Raw genomic sequence first — 5739 nt, forward strand, 5'->3', positions numbered from 1 at the left:
CTTGGGGGGGGGGCGGTCGGAGGTTCTTGGGGGGGGGGGGCGGTCGTTGGAGGGAGGGGGGTTTGCGTCGAGGGCAGGAGGGCCTGGGATCCCTCCTGCCCGTAATGTAGTGCGGGGTGGGGTTAGGGGGTCGCCGTGGCCAGGAGGGTTTGGGCTCCCTCCTGGCCCGATATTGTTGGGGAGTCGGCGGTCCTTCGGGGTGAGGGTGCGAGTGGTCCTGCCGGGGGGGGGGGGATGTATCGGACGTCGGGGAGTCGGCCGGGCAAGAGGGCTTGGGCTCCCTCTTGCTCCGATCGTGGATGCGGGTGCGGGTGGGAGCGTGTGCGAGCAGTCGTTCGGGGTGGGGGTGCGAGCGGTCCTGCTGGGGGGGTGAATCGGGCGTCGGGCGGGGTGGGAACTATGTTTAAAAGCTTTTGTATACCGCGCTCAGGCATATAACGCGCGAGGGGTATGCGCGGTACGTAAAATCACGTATAACGCGCGCGTTATATCCGCGAAAATACAGTAATGTAGAACAAAATCTTTTCAAGAGAAAGGAAAATAGTAAAACCAGAGGGCCTAATCTGAGGCTGAGGGGTGGGAGACTCAAGAGCAATGTATGGCGATTCTTCTTTACAGAGAAGGTGGTGGATGCCTGGAATGTGCTCCTGAGAGAGGTGGTGGTGAGGAAAACGGTGACAGAGTTCAAAAAAGCGTGGGATGAACACAGAGGATCTAGAATCAGAAAATAATAGTAAATATTGAAGAACTAAGGCCAGTACTGGACACACTTTCACGGTCTGTGTCCATATAAGGCCGTTTCGTTGAGGATGGGCTGTGGAGGGTTTCAATGGCTGGGATGGTGTAGATGGGCTGGAGTGAGCTTTGATGGAGACTTCAGTAGTTGGAACCTAAGCACAGTACCGGGCAGAGCTTTGGATTCTTGCCCAGAAAAAGCTAAGAAGAAATTAAAAAAAAATAATAAATTTAAATTGAATCAGATTGGGCAGACTGGATGGACCATTCGGGTCTTTATCTGTCGTCATCTACTATGTTACTATGTAAAACTTTGCTTGAGAATTAGTAAGAAGAGCTCTACTGCTGCTAGATAAAAAGGAGCCCCTTAAGTTTCTGATTCCCTATTTTAGGGCCCTTTTTTATCAAGCTGCGTTAGGGTTTAAAAAAAAAAAAAAATTGTAGACCGCTGCAGTAAAAGCTCCGATGCTCATGTGAATTCTATGGGCACCAGAGCTTTTACCACAGAAGTCTGCGATTTTTTTAAAAAACCAACCCTTACACAGCTTGATAAAAAAAGGGGGTGGGGGACCTTAATCTGTTCAGGCGCTTCAAATAAGAGTATTTTCTACTACCATCACCTCAGTCTTTCCAACATTAAATTACCAAGGATTCCTTTTACAAAGCCACGGTAGCGACTGCTGCTGCTGCTACAGTAATCACAACGACACCCCAGGGATTTAATGGGTGTCTGAGTGTTTGCCATGCAGCAGCTGCAACCGCAGCTTTGTAAAAGGAGGGGGGAACAATTTATTTTAAGCCACACCATAATAGTGTTCATGTTTGCCACAGATTATCATTTGCTTAAAATGAATACACATGAACTTTTTTAATTAAAATCATAAAAGAAAAAAAATTAAGAAATCTACGTGAAATTTGATATTAAAATGAAAAAAATAAAATAAAATTAAAAATACATGAAAGAAAATAGCCTAAGGACCCATCATGTGACAAGTGACTAGAAGAGTATGCTATGTACCTTAGTTGAACTGCTCAGCAATTAAAAAGGTTGCCAGGAGCTCAGTGCATACCGCTAAAAATGGAAACTGACTCAATATAGTGAATAAAATCCTTTGATAGAACAAGAACAATAAACAATTTTTAAAAAGAGTAAAATGATAAACAAGAAGATGCTGCTGAAGAAAAAGATAGTCAACTTTTTACAATCCAATGGAATGCAATGCAAGATACAAGGTTAACACGGTTTCGCCAAAAGAATCTTGACCGATTCTTGGATTAGGTGTCCAAAGAACTCGATCAAGGGCATACGCTAGATGTGGGAGGCTCATGAATAAAATCAGCAGCTTGAGGATGGGTTCCAAAGTGGTTAACTGGATCAGAACTGGTCCAGAAAAGGGACCTACTACTGCTAACTATTCATTTCTAGACATACACAGCGCTGTACACATTATATGCAGGCACTTTCTCTGTCCCAAATGGGCGTACCATCTAAGTTTTTGTACCTGAAACAATGGAGGAGTAAGTGACTTGCCCAGGCTCACAAGGAGCTGCAGTGGGAATTTAACACAGTTCCCCAGGTTTGTAGTCCAGCTGTACTAGCCATTAGGCTACTACTCCTCCATTCCTTAGGGTGATATCTGAGATCTCAAGGTAGTGAAACAATATAATAAAGGAAGTGGCCGAGGCCAGCAGGATGCTTGATGCACAGAGGGGCATAACCAGCAGAAATAAGAAAGTGATATTACCCCTGTACAAGTTGCTGGTGAGACTGCACATTTGAGTACTGTGTTCAGTTTTGAAGATTTAAAATAAATAAATAAATAAATATATATATATATCTTTATCAAGATACAAAGACCAATAATGGTATGGAGACTCCACCATAAGAGGCATAAATATGTATACCCTGGAATATGTATACCCTGGAGGAGAGGGGTGATATGATAGCTTCATTTATATCTAAGTATTTAAACATCTCTAATTGTGATAGTGTGGGTGGTAGCCAAGCTTAGGAGCCTCAAAACACAGCTGTACAGGGATTTGCTGGTAAAACAAAAACACTGTTACTGTGTTCAAATAGGTAAAGAAGCCTGTTGAATCACAGGTTGAATACTAGGCCAGTGAAGACTCTTTTCAACTCAAAGTGACCAGTCTTTTGGTCAGGCCTATATATAATGTACAGTTCCAAACCACTCACAAACATACCCAGGCCTGGTTCTTCCTTGGGCATCAATAAAAGGCACAGATATAAAATGCTAAGCGCGCATGCGCACTCATACCGCAGTGTTCCCTGATCTGTAGTTCTGTGGTCAGCAGAGTGCGCATGCGCGCTAAGGCGCATGAAAGGCGGTGCGGAGCGGCGGCTGCCGGGAGGAGGGCTTTGTGGAGCGGCGCTGGCTGCCGGGAGGAGGGCTTCGAGCCGCTGAGGGTCTGGCGCTGCTCCCGTGAGGATCGCAGCCGGCTGTACCAAACTTTGCAGGCCACACAGCAGCTCAGTAGAACGTTTCCTCTGACATACGCGATCGCGTCAGAGGGAACGTACTTCTGAGGGGCAGAGCAGCCTACGAGGTTCGCAAAATCCAGCCGCAATGCTCACAACGCTGCATACTGGACCGGGGAAACAGGTAAGGGGTGCTGCTAGAGCAGGGAAAAGGGACAGGGGGAGCAGGGAAGAGTTGCTATTGGACCGGGGGAACAGGGAAGAGGTGCTACTGGACCGGGGGAGCAGGGAAGAGGTGCTACTGGACCGGGGGAGCAGGGAAGAGGTGCTACTGGACCGGGGGAGCAGGGAAGAGGTGCTACTGGATCGGGGGAGCAATAAAGAGGGACAGGTGGAGCAGGGAAGAGGTGCTGCTGGACAGGGAAGTGGAGTGGGGAGGGAAATGCTGCTGGTGAGAAAAGGGGGCTCAGGCCAGCCCCCTCCCACATGCCCCTGGCTGATATCACGACACTGTCTGATGCTGTTCCAGACACAGTCATGGAAAAAGAGATCCCAGCCCCCTCCCACAGGGTATTAGTGAGCATATCCAGCATACCCTCCAACCTTTTTGCACCTTCCATGTTGCACCATCCAGGTTGTGGTATAGTGGTTCCAGGGACTGTTAACAACAATCAGCATTTCCAATGATTCTATTTCCTCTAGTACTGTATGTAGTGTATAATGCAAGCAGTTTTTTGGGTGTGGGGGGGGGTTTCCCCTCGGGGTAAATTGCCTGACCAGCATTTTGTGTGAGGGGACTTTCCCACCCTGTTCCCTGATTAGTTGAAAGGGGACCAACTCTTCTTTTTGGATGTTTTGGAGGGGGCAAATCACCTAACACTCCATTGCCCCAGGTATGAGTCAGATTGTGAGCCCACTGGGACAGATACGGAGAAATACTTGAGTATCTGAAATGTAAACTGCTTACACTGTAGACGGTATATAAATACTAAAATAAATAAATAAAAATCCTATACTTGAGCCTCCCTCCATACAAGTTTTTCATGGTTTATTACTTATGTTATAGCTGATTTTACATCTCCATTATTATGATGCTGTAATCACTTGATGTTTTAGTTATGGAAGGTAGTGTAACAAGAACTTAAAAATAAATTCTCACACTGCACTAAATTATAAGCTCAAAAGCAGAACCTATCAAATGTCTCCCTCCCAAAACTATGGCTTTGCATAAAATAATGTATAAGAAAGCATCCAGCCCTTGGGGGGCTCTGTGTCCCGACTCTGTACAGCGCTGCATACGCTGGTAGCTCTATAGTAATAATTAACAGTATTCATGGCATCTTGTTTGTCTGTCTTGCCTGTTTAGATTGTAAGCTCTTTCGAGCAGGGACCGTTTTCTTCTTGTGACTCTGTACAGCTGTGTACGCTGGTAGCTCTACAGAAATAATTAACAGTAGTAGTAGTGCCCTACTGAGCCCGAGGGAGTACTTGAGAGAAGAGTGGTCCGAGCCGCCTCCATGGCAGCCCCAGAGTACAAGACTGTGCATAATTCAGAATGCACAATCCCATTGATTTTTAATTTAAAGAAGTCTGATCATGTCACTGATTTTTATCGCCGATTGAATTGGCTCCCAGTTGAGGCACAGGTTAAATTTAAGCTGGGCAGTATTTGCTTTAAGGCGCTAACAGGTTCAATTCCTGAATATCCTACAGAATCTTTTATCATTACAAATTCTAAACATTCTAGAAAATCTCATCCATTATTTTCATTCCCTACTGTAAAGAAATGTAAATATAAGAAATTTCAGGAACGATTATTATCTTTTCAGGCAGCCTTATGGACTAGGGATTTAAATCACATATTCTCAAATTCGTAATGGAATATATGGGTGGGAGGGATGGAAAAGGGGAAGGGATAAGAATTTATGAAATGTATCAATGATTGTTTGTAAGTGATGTATTTATTGTTAATGTGAATTAATATATTTAACACTTAATGTAATTTTGAAAATGAAAAAAGAATTTAAAAAAACAACAAAAAAAAACCAATTTCCAAGACGTATATTTTTAGGGAATCTTTCGGAAGTCAGATATTGGATGTTTATTCATTTGTGTTACTAGTCTTTGTGAACCGCATAGAATTTAATGGCATTTGCGGTATACAAGTGAGTTTTATGTTATGTTGCAGTAAGTTCATTGCCCGCCCAAACAGACCAGGCCAGGCTCATGCAGTTGCAGTCCAGCCCCTTATCTCACCCCAACCACATCGCAATAGTTCGAAGCCAGAAAAAAATACCCCGCTACATCAGTTATTGAAACCACAATTATTACCATTAACCGTTCAAACCAGCAAAAGCAAAACTAAGCTCACCTCTGCGCCCCAGAAACGTCATTTACCGCTTCCTCACCTTCTCCAATCTACGGCCATGAGGAATCTGGCATGCGCATGCGCACCTACCCCCACCCCCCCTTACTCTAGCTCTCGAACAAACTTTAATGAGACTCCGCCGCCGCGCATGCCCGTCCCCGCCCACTTCCCGGCTAGCCTCCTATCCCGCGCCGGG

At 45.2% G+C, this 5739-nt stretch overlaps 1 protein-coding gene across 1 annotated transcript in view; it reads right to left on the reverse strand.

The window, feature by feature from the left end:
* Positions 1 to 5656, reverse strand: part of LYRM1 (LYR motif containing 1) — a 42850-nt gene extending 37194 nt beyond the window's left edge. Inside the window, exon 1 of the mRNA XM_033915105.1 lies at positions 5547 to 5656. The gene's annotated coding sequence lies outside the window, so the exon portion shown is untranslated. The remainder of the gene's footprint in view (positions 1 to 5546) is intronic.
* Between the last annotated feature and the right edge of the window lie 83 nt (positions 5657 to 5739).

The sequence above is a fragment of the Geotrypetes seraphini genome, chromosome 11, assembly GCF_902459505.1.
Source record: "Geotrypetes seraphini chromosome 11, aGeoSer1.1, whole genome shotgun sequence".
In the NCBI taxonomy this organism is placed as follows: Eukaryota; Metazoa; Chordata; class Amphibia; order Gymnophiona; family Dermophiidae; genus Geotrypetes; species Geotrypetes seraphini.